The following is an 11,122-nucleotide window of genomic DNA, read 5'->3' as shown; positions in this document are numbered from 1 at the left end:
TTTCTGGTCCTTTACAGATAAGTTTTCCACCCGCTGAATCTAAACATGGAATAGTTTACCAGACCCCCATTTTTCTTAGATCCTACAGCCCAACTTGCATCCCCTAGAACTGCAAGGTTTTTAAAAAGACACTCAGCATCTCAGTTACTTATTCCAAATCACCAAACTATCCTAAGGAAAAGCAGGACCTTGAATGCCAGCCTTAGTTCTCCATATTTCTGTCTTCTCCCATATATTTGCCTAGTAATTCTTTTTTATTTTTTTTTTTTGAGACAGAGTCTCACTGTGTTGCCCGGGCTACAGTGCCATGGCATTATCCTAGCTCACAGCAACCTCAAACTCCTGTGCTCAAGCAATCCTACTGCCTCAGTCTCCCAAGTAGGTGGGACTACAGGCATGCGCCACCGTGGCCGGCTAATTTTTTCTATGTATTTTTAGTTGTCCAATTAATTTATTTCTATTTTTAGTAGAGACGGGGTCTCGCTCTTGCTCAGGCTGGTTTTGAACTCCTGAGCTCAAACAATCCACCCGTCTCGGCCTCCCAGTGCCTAGTAATTCTTTACTATCCTTTTAGCCCTTTTATGCTTTTAAAAAGACAGTTTAGAAGACGAATTGAATATAAAAATATTCTTTAAAAAGAAGGCGGGCATCAATTACCTAGTCTACCATTACCCAAAAAAAAGTCAATAATTTCTTCAGCTCTACCTTCCAATTTGTTAAATATATTCATTTAATTTACATGTATTAATTAAACATATTGTTTTGAAATTCAATTATATTTTATTTCTATAAATTATTTCATTGTTTTTTGAAGCTTCTTGATAACTTTTATAATCTTACTATATGCTCATAATTTTAATCTCATATATCTTTAAATATAAGTATCTTAAGTTTGGTGTCTCATAATTCCAATATCTAAAGTCTTTTGTTTCTGAATCTTCTACCATTTCAAGTGGCTTTTGTTCATGGTGCCTTAATTTTTGTGTGTTTTGTGTTTTTTTCTTTCCTGCAAACTCACATTTCTTTGAATTTTAATCTATGTGAATTCTTTGAGGATTAGCAATATGATGGATTCAATACCTTTCCACTGAAAATAACTAATAATTCTGGATGAATAAAATATGAAGAACATATTTTTAAAATGCATCAATAAGCTGGCATGTAAAGAATATGCAGAGGCTAAAAAGTGAGAATGGACACTTAGAAAAGTAAGTCTGTATGAAAGTCGATCCCTAGACACTTCGTTGTTCATTGCTCCATCTATACGAATTTGACAGCCCTATATAGAAAGTTAAGATGCCAATCAACTTAAAATTGAATTTAAAAAGAGAAAGAAAATTAAGATGTCCTCACTAGTCATATTAATAAAGTATTGAAATCTTAAGTTTAGTCCTGAAGGTCAGACAAGTTTTCATGGAACAGTTGCAATAGTAATCAAAATCATTCACACATGTTTACAAGAGACTAAATATAGTCATTAATCATCAATTCATAAGTGATAAATTGATGACTGCCCCATAATGGTATAGCCTGTGTGGACAAGATTGATAGGCTTACCCATAGCCAGTTCTCCTCCCCAGGTATATAAAAGAATGTACTCCTCATTCCCTTTACATTATGGGAGAAACATGTGAACTGGTTTTAATGAGTGAAATATGAGCAGAAGTGGTATATGTCACTTCCAGACTCAAGCATTTAAAAGCCCCTGCATGATTCTCTAGCTCTCTTCCGCTGTCTCATTATAGAGGACATGTGTTGAAGTGACAGAACCAGAAACTAGACAGCCCCATAGCTAAGTCACTTCATGGTGTACAGTTACCCAGGAATTTCAACTGACTTACACTGTACCCGCATGTGCAAGAAATAAAGCATTTTAAGTTACACAATTACTGCAGAATAGCTTAGCATTTCCCTAGTAGTATTCTATCCCACAAAAGCCAAAACCACATATATTTACCTTGACCCATTACAGACATAATGCTAACAATGGTAGCAGAAGCAGAAGCAGCAGTTACAACTTTTATGGAGTCCTTACTTTTTGGCAAACATTGTGCTAAGCACTTGGCATACTTCAATTCTTCCATCTCCACCACAATCCTATAAGGTGGGTACTATTAGTATCCCTCTTTTAACTTATAAGAAACCCAAATTTTAGACAAATTAGGTAATTTGTCCAGGGTCTCAGAGCATTTAAGTTGTCCTGGCTGATAACACATCCCAAATCTTTCTACTCTTCAACACTGACTCTAACACTTCTTTCATTCAAGAAATATTTATTCAGGGCCTATCAGGTGCCAGGCACTTAACTGCTGCATCTGTATAGTCCAGGAAACAAAATGGGTTTCCTCACAGAGGCTAATGTCTAATTTCACACAACATGTAAAATCACACACAAATGTTCACACACACAATCACGTTTTCACACATAGTAACACATAGATTGCTTCTTGGACCAGTTCACGCACTCACATATTTAAGATGCAACTGTTTATTCTTTTTCACTCATCAAATAAATGCCAGGAATTGGGAATACCAAGTCAAGAGACATGGTTTAAATTCCTAAAAAGATTACCTTTTAGGATAGAAATCAATCAGATAGTCTTTCTCCTGGAAGAATGGTTAAGTGGAGGCTATGAAGAAATCCACAAAACAAACTCAAATTTTATTACACTTATAAGTCACACCCCAAACTTTTGCCGGCATATATTTAAAACTCACACACCGTCTGTGAAATCAATGGGACTCTGGATATGTTAACCCTAATAAACCCATACTGATAGTTATAATTTATTTCTGTTATTTCTCACATTTAGACAATCTTTACATTATTTTCAAGGAAACCCATTCCATGACATAATACTATTACTATTAATAATAATAATGTACTATTATATATGCATACATATATACATATACATGTATACATAGATATACATATATTTAATCCTCACATCAAACTTATGAGGGAAATGCTGTCATTATTCCCTATTTTATAGTCGAGGAAACTGAAGATCAGAGGTTAAGTGCTTTTTCTGAGATCACATAGCTTGTATCCCAACCCCCATATACATCTGCTCATTTCCCAGTCTATACAATTAAAAACCCATCCTCAAGTGTAATTAAGTGGAAGTTAACATAATATAAACTGACCTAAAATTTGAGATCATAACTTGAAATCTTTCAAGGAAGCACATTAAGCCCATCTTCCTCCAGAGCATCCAGTCCATGCCACAACTTAATGTATATAACTGTCTTCATACCACCTAACAACAATGGACACAAATTGGCTGTAGGCTTCTGCTGAGGAAAGAAGCCATAGCTTCTGCATATTGAATGGACCAAGAGTAGGCCTTGATTGAGAAGCAACCAATCCATATAAATTAACCAGCAATGCACAAAGTTGCAATGATAATTCACTAGACCAACTAGATTCTTACCCCATAATAAGAATTTTTTAAAAACATAGAGAAACAGTTAGTTGGTAGCTTATACATTCATTCAACAAATGTTTATAAATCAGCTGCTATGTGCCAGGCACTGTTCTAGGCACTGGGGATACAATAGTGAACTGAAAAACAAAAACAAAAGAAAAACACAAAATACAAGATGTTTGACCTTGCAGAGTTCCTTGTCTAATGGGAAGAAAAAAATATAATTGGTTAAAATAGTATTACAGATGATAATAAAAGCTATAGAGAAAAGTTAGACAAGGAAAGTAGATAGGGAGAAATGTTAAAAAAGATGGAGTAGGGTAAGGTAGAAGTAGTAAGTGACGAGATAAAAAATTTATTTTTAGGAGAGGTGACAAATGCCTTATAGGTCATTGTACCCTGATTGAGATAGCAACATACAGGAGGCTTTGGAGCAGGAGATTGCACGATGTAACTTAGAATTTAAAAGGATCACAGTGGATGCTATACTGAGATTAAACTGTATAAGGCAAGGGTGAAATAAGGGAAACAAATTAGGAGGCTATTATAATAAACCAGAAGGAAGGTGGTGGAAGCTTGGACCAAAGTGGTAATAGTGGGGGTGGAAAGAAGTGGTTGAATTTTGGTTATAATTGGCAGTAGAGCCAACAGAATTTGCTGATGTATTGGATGTGGGATGTGAGAGAGGAAAGAGTTGAGAACAACTCCAAGAGTCTAGCCTATGCAACTAGAATAATAGCTTGCCATTGCCTGACTTAGAGAATGCTGCAGAATTGGTCAAATTCTGGGGAGAACACCAGGAGTTCTGTTTTAAATGTATTAAGTTTAAGATGTATGTTAGCTATTCACGTAGAGATATCACGTGGGCTAGAGATCCAAACCTGGGAACCATCAGCATATATATGGTATTCTAAACCATGGAACTGGATAAGTCAAAAATGAATAAGTATAGACAGAGATTAGCTCTGAGGACTGAGTCCAGAGGCAGCCCACTATTTAAGGGTAGGAGATGTGGAGGAATCAGCTCAGAAAATGAAGAAGTGGCCAATAAGGTAGAAGGAAAATCAGGAGAGCACAGGTCTTGAAATTCAGGTTGAAGTATTTCAAGGAGGAAGGAATGATTAACTATATCAAATACTACAGCTAGGTCAAAAATGATGAAGAATGATAATTGACCATTGAATTCAACAATGAGAAGTTCCTTCATATTGACAATAGCTGTATTAGTAGAATGGTGAGGATGAAACTCTGATTTGAGTAAGTTCAAGAGGGAATGTGAAGAGAGGAAATGAAGACAATGGCCACAGGCAACTTTTTCAAGGAGTTTTGCTATAAAAGAGAAATGGGACCACAGCTAGAGATGGATGTGTGGCCAAGGTGTTTTTTGTCTGGTTTGGTTTGGTTTGAACAATGGAGAAATTAAATCATCTTTTTATGCTCACAGGAATGATCCAGTTAAGAGGGGAAAAGATGATGGAAGGAAGAAAGGGAAAATTGCTGGAGTGATGTTTTTGAGTAGGCTAGACAGGATGAGATTGACTGCAGAAGTGGGTTTTAGTTGGGTGCTTATATCGGTCATCCTTAGTACCAGGAGAGAAGGCTGAGTATACGGGCAGAGATACAAAGGTTGGGAGTATAGGGTTGGTCAGATAGTCTCTTCTGATTTATGGAAAAAAGAGAAGCAAAGATAAGTAGCAGAGTCCAGTTAATTACAGAGTTCTGAGTCCAGTTAATTACAAAGTTCTGTGAACAATTTCAGTTTACAGTGTGTGATAAGAAAATGCAGTTCTTGGAGCAGTTTCCTTGGATACTGAGTGATAGCTGTCTGTGGGTCCAGTGAGATTACTCCTATTCTGTATTCTTACCAAAAAAAACCCCCAATTGCGTAAGGGATCTTGAGTACTTCTTTGTTCTTTGAAATCAAGAGAGTTTAACACACCTACAGGCACTTTAGTCCCAAGTATGATATCTGAACCTGGTATATCTAGAATTGCGTTTATCCTAATCCAATTTGTTATGATTTTAACACCAGAACTAACATCAACTACATGACTTTTTTGGCCCCTCCCAACCCTGTGAGACTTTGATACTCAGAATACCAGGCATTATAGCAAGTATGATGATTTGAGTCTGCTATTGTGTTGTGGCTGTTCTGACACTAGCTATTTTGAATGCCATTGTATTTTTCTATTGGCATTTTTACATGCCTGATATCATTTCTCCTCAACTTTTCATTTGAGTTAAATGGTTGAAACTTTTTTATTTGCATTTTATTTTTTAAATTATTTTTTATTTCAAAATATTAAGGGGGTACAAATGTTTTTGTTACATGGATAGCCTTATAATGCTTTAATTGGGGCAGTAAGTGTGCCCATCACCTGAATATTGTTCATTGAGTACTACTCAGCCATAAAAACGAATGAATCAATGTCTTTTGCAGCAATTTAGATGGAACTGGAGACCTTTATCCTAAGTAAAGTATCTCAAGAATTATTTGCATTTTAGAGTCACTACAAAGTAGGCATGAAATCTTTGTTATTTAATATCTGTATACTTAGCATAACAATCAGAACCAATTAGCCTTCATCAAATGCCACATTTCTATATTAGGTTAAAAAAAATACTATGCTGTGGTAGCAAGTCTACTCCAAAATTTCAGGAGCTTAACACAAGTGTGTTTCTTGTTCATATAAAAGTGCAAAGTAGCATATTTGTTCTATAGGAAGCTTTCCTCCATGCAATGATGCAAGGACTTAAGCTCCTTCCAACTTGTGGCTTTATCATCTTCTAGGGCATTACTATTTACATCCAGCTGATAAAAAAAGGTAAAGGATAGAAAAGCTACACCTACTTAACATGTTTTAAAGTGTATAGTAGGTACATAGGTATAGGTACTATGTTGTACAGAAGATCTATAGAACTTATTTCTCTTGCATAACTGAAATTTATATATCCATTGAGCAACAATTCCTCATTTCTTCCTCCCCCCAGCTCCTGGAAACCACCATTCTATTCTCTGTTTCTATCAGTTTGACTATTTTAGATATCTCATATTAGTGGAATCATGCAGTATTTGTCCTTCTGTGACTGGCTTATATGTTAAGATGATAGATCTCATGTTAAGTGTTCTTACCACACACACACATAAAAAAAGAACCCAAGGAAATTTTTGGTGGTAATGACTATGTTTAGTACCTTGATTGTGGTGATGGTTTCACCAGGATATACATATGTCCAAATTCATCAAAATGTATATATTAAATATGTGCAAGCCATGCCTGGCTTTTAAACCTATTCAAGATGAGTGAAAAATGGTGGATTAGGGGTGACCTCCTGGCTCTCTGCTCCCAGAGTGGGAGGTGAAGAACACGGACACCCACAAGCGAGTGAGGCGCTCTCCCACAGGACCAGCTTCGTGAATCTACAGAGAAGCAGCGAGGGGCAAGCAGTGCTGTGGGAAAAAAAAGGTGAATTGGAGAAATGCAAGCAAATACCAGAGAGCGCGGATCAGTGGGGAGTGCAGCGTGGGACGGCCGCCCGCCGGCGGGCTGGCCCGGGCAGTGAGATCTGACTCACAGGAATACGACTCTTCCTTTACCAAACCTCACTCCCACGGAGGCTGGGAAGTGCCAGAAGTCAGTGCGAAGTGGTAGCACAGACCGACAAGCAGTGGGGAGCCGAGACAGGAGCAGGGTCCATTTTGAATTCGCTGGAGCACAGCGCTGGGACAGCATCGGAGGGGAGGAACTGACCCGAGCGGGCGCTTCCCGGATCGGAGGCCGCCCAAGCCCACAGGGGAGAGTTTGGAGGCAGCTTCTTGCCACAGGAGACCGCCAGGACTAGATCGGGGGAGGCGAACTCCATAAAAGAGGCTCTACCCGTGGAAATCGCTGAAAGTTCGGCGGGCGCTGGGAGGGACACAGCACAGAGTCCTCCCGCGGATCTGTCCAGAGTCGCCGTGTGCAGGGCGGGCGGCGGGCTCAGCGGGTGGCTCTGGGAGGCAGCTCCGGGAGACGGCAATGGCGGACCCCGGCTCCGGAGGCCCTCCCGGTGCAGTCGGCTCCAGCACTGACTAGCAGTGGGTGGGCAACCGCCATTCGGGGAGCCCAGAGCCTGCGACCGTTGCTTGTTGCCCGGGCAATGGCCAGAGTCATAGCCACTGCCTCCGCGGCAGAGCTGGTCGCACCCTACGACTAGCGCGTGCAGCCACTATTTCTCCTGAATCTGTGGACAGTCTGTCCCAGCCGGGGACAGACTCAAGCCCCGCCTCCGAAAGGGTGGAAAAGGGAGAAAGATCGATATTTCTGCCGAGTTTCCAGGCGGTCTCCGGTGGCCCTGTTCCATTCAATCACCGGCGCTGTCCGCAAAGGTGACGGGGAACTGAGGGTGAACTGAGGGAGACCTCTTGTAGAACTGTGATCCAGACACATAACCATCCCCTCTGCCAGGCGACTCGACCCCCCCTCCAACGCACCGCGCTAAAGGGCCGGCCTCCGCCACTAGGCTGAGTAAAGGGGCCGCTTTTATTTTTTTTGTATTTCTTTTTTTCCTATATACATATTTCTCCTAATTCTTAATGTTTTTGTATATATATATACACATTTCTTTTCTTTCCTTCTCTTTCTTTTCTTCTTCCTTTTTACTCTCTGCGAGTGTGTATGTGTGTGGATGTGTATCTGAAACCCACGACTGTAGGAGCCCAATTGTTGAATCCACACAGCAGGGCTATTTTGCACCAAAGAGACAGCACGCACCCCTAAGAGTGTCTAGTGACCAAGGAGGCCGCTCTTCAAGCTGAGACACATGGTCACCTGTCTGCCGCAACTTGGTAGCTGGAGCTGCTGGCCAAATGGACAGACTCCACTACGGGAAGGGCCGAGTAGAGAGTGAAGGAGGCTGTTTTCCCAGTGGGGTCCTGTAGCCTCATTTTCGCTGTGACTTGGTAATCAGCGCCTCCTCCCAAAGAATTAGTTCCCCACCCTTGGTATAGCGGAGGAACAAGGGAAGCTGTTCTCTGGACTGTGACACTGTAGGGGTGGTAGATGATCCTTGGCTAAGATCTGACTACTGATATTGCATACCAAAGGGACTGACACCACATCTGCTGGGGTGGAATAGCAGGACAGGCTGCTTTCCGGTATGGGTCCCTCAGGAACCTTAGGCAGGGCTTCTCTAGCAGCCCTGAAGTGTGTACTTCTTACCAGCTAGACAACCCTGCACTTGAAGGGGTGGAACAATAAGCGTCACTACTTCCTGAGCTGAGACACCAGGTAGCCCCACGAAGTGCCCTTCCCCCAGTCTGGGGAGTTATCTCCCCCTCTGGCAGGTGAAAACCCGCCCTCAGAGAAGGAAAGAAACAGGAGAAGACGTTTTTCAGGCCAGGCCTTGTGACAGTCTCAGCCAACGCCCCTCCCACAGCCCTCCAGGACACAGCCCGCCCCTGAAGGTAGGGAGAAAGGAGAAAAAATACTTTCCCCATAGGACTAGCCTGAATCTGTATGACCTTGGATCTAAGCAAAAGGGGACAGTTTGTTGACGTGATACAGCTGATCGGTTTTGAACACCTGACAAGAACATAACACAAAAGCTTGCACTTGGTGCCCAGGCGGTTGTCGTCTCAGGGGCTAATGGTCTGGGAAGGAAAATCTCGACCAGAGTTCTTAGCAATTGCACCAACTGACACACCCATTAGGAATTCCTCCACAAGAGTGCCTAAGGAGCCCTGAATAACATATTAGCAGCTCTCTCATAGCTACAGATCAAGCAATTTCTGAAGTATACTGCCTCAGGCATGCTGATTCCTGCTGCTCTTCTCACCACATCTTAAGTGGTAACAAGGCTCAAGTAACCCTTGGGAGTGGCAAAACATTTCCCAAAGACTCAGGCTTTTGTATGTTCCATTTGAGATTTTAGAGCTCAATTCAAAGGTTCTGGAATACCTTGACAACTGACTGTTCCAAGCAAAATTCAAGCAACAAAAGAGAGAGCAACCTCATAACTAAACCCAGCGCCATCCACCTCAACCAAGTAGTCGATAGTGGAGTCACACACACAAAAGTGACCCAACTCCTGAAAAGCTAAGCAAGGAAAAGAAACTCACTAATCTCTGTATGCAGAAGGAGCAGACAACAGGCCAGAGATAACCCAACAGGCTCAAACCCCACCAAGACAGCACAAGACAAGGGCACATCTCTTCAGCTCTGCCAAGGACCTTCCCTTTGGAGCCCCAAAATTAAGTTCATAAACCAGTCATAGCACCTCCAATCCTTGACAAAGTAGCCTGATGAGAAAGAATCAGCGAAAGAACACAGGAAAAATGAAAGATCAGAGAGAAAAGTCACCTCCAAAAGAAAATATTCGATCTCCATCAACAGATACCAACGTACATGATACGATTAAACTGACAGAGGAAGAATTCCGATTATGGATTGTAAGGAAACTGAATGGAATAGAAGAGAAAATAGAATCCCAACATAAAGAAACCACAAGAACAATCCAGGAGATAAATGAAAAATTTTCCAAAGAAATTGAAATACTAAGGAAAAACCAAACAGAAATTTTGTCAATGAAGGAGGAATTGAGGGAACTTCAAAATACAATGGAAAGCCTCAAGAACAGAATGGATCATGCAGAGGAAAGAATCTCAGAGCTTGAAGATAATGTCTACATGCTGAACAAATCAGATGAAGAAAAAGAACTCAGAAGCAAGAGACAAGACCAAAACTTTCAAGAAATGTGGGATTATGTAAAGAAACAGAACCTTAGGAGCATCGGTCTTCCAGAGAGAGAAGAAGAAGATACTCAAGGGCTGGAAAACTTATTTCATGGAATATTGGGGGAAATTATGCCAGGCCTGGCCAGAAATCTGGACATCCAGATACAAGAAACACACAGAACTCCTAGGAGACTCAATGTGAAAAGGAAATCACCACGTCACGTAGGTATTAGACTGACCAAAGTAAATACGAAAGAAGCAATTCTTCGAGCAGCAAGACGAAAGCAACAAATAACCTATAAAGAAAGCCAATCAGACTAACTGCTGATTTCTCATTTGAAACCCTACAAGCCAGAAGGGACTGGGTCCCTATCCTTAATCTTCTAAAACAAAATAACGCCCAAGCCAGGATTCTTTATCCAGCAAAATTAAGCTTCATGTATGAGGGAGCAATAAAATCCTTCCCAGACAAGCAATCACTGACGGATTTTGCAAACACCAGACCAGCTCTACAGGAAGTACTCAGTCCTGCATTACACACTGAACAGCATAATAGGCACTCTTCAAAGTAAAATCATTCAAGAGTTAAAGCCTAGAACGTGGACTTCATGATGGCTCAAGGAACAAAACAAAACAACAGGATTTCACCCAACAATATGAATGGAAATCTACCACAAATCTCAATCTTCTCAATAAATGTGAATGGCCTGAATTGTCCTCTGAAAAGATACAGGCTGGCAGAGTGGATAAAAATCCACAAGCCTAGTATCTCCTGCCTACAGGAAACGCATATAATCCACAAAAATGCCTTCAGACTAAAGGTCAAGGGATGGAAAACTATCATCCAGGCGAATGGAAGTCAAAAGAAAGCAGGGGTAGCTATACTAGTTTCAGATAACATAAGCTTTAAAATAGCAAAAGTAAAAAAAGACAAAGATGGCCACTATATATTGGTGAAAGGGAAGATCCAACAAGA

The sequence above is a fragment of the Propithecus coquereli genome, unplaced genomic scaffold, assembly GCF_000956105.1.
Source record: "Propithecus coquereli isolate 6110/MARCELLA unplaced genomic scaffold, Pcoq_1.0 Scaffold99, whole genome shotgun sequence".
NCBI lineage: Eukaryota > Metazoa > Chordata > Mammalia > Primates > Indriidae > Propithecus > Propithecus coquereli.
This window is presented reverse-complemented; position numbering follows the sequence as displayed.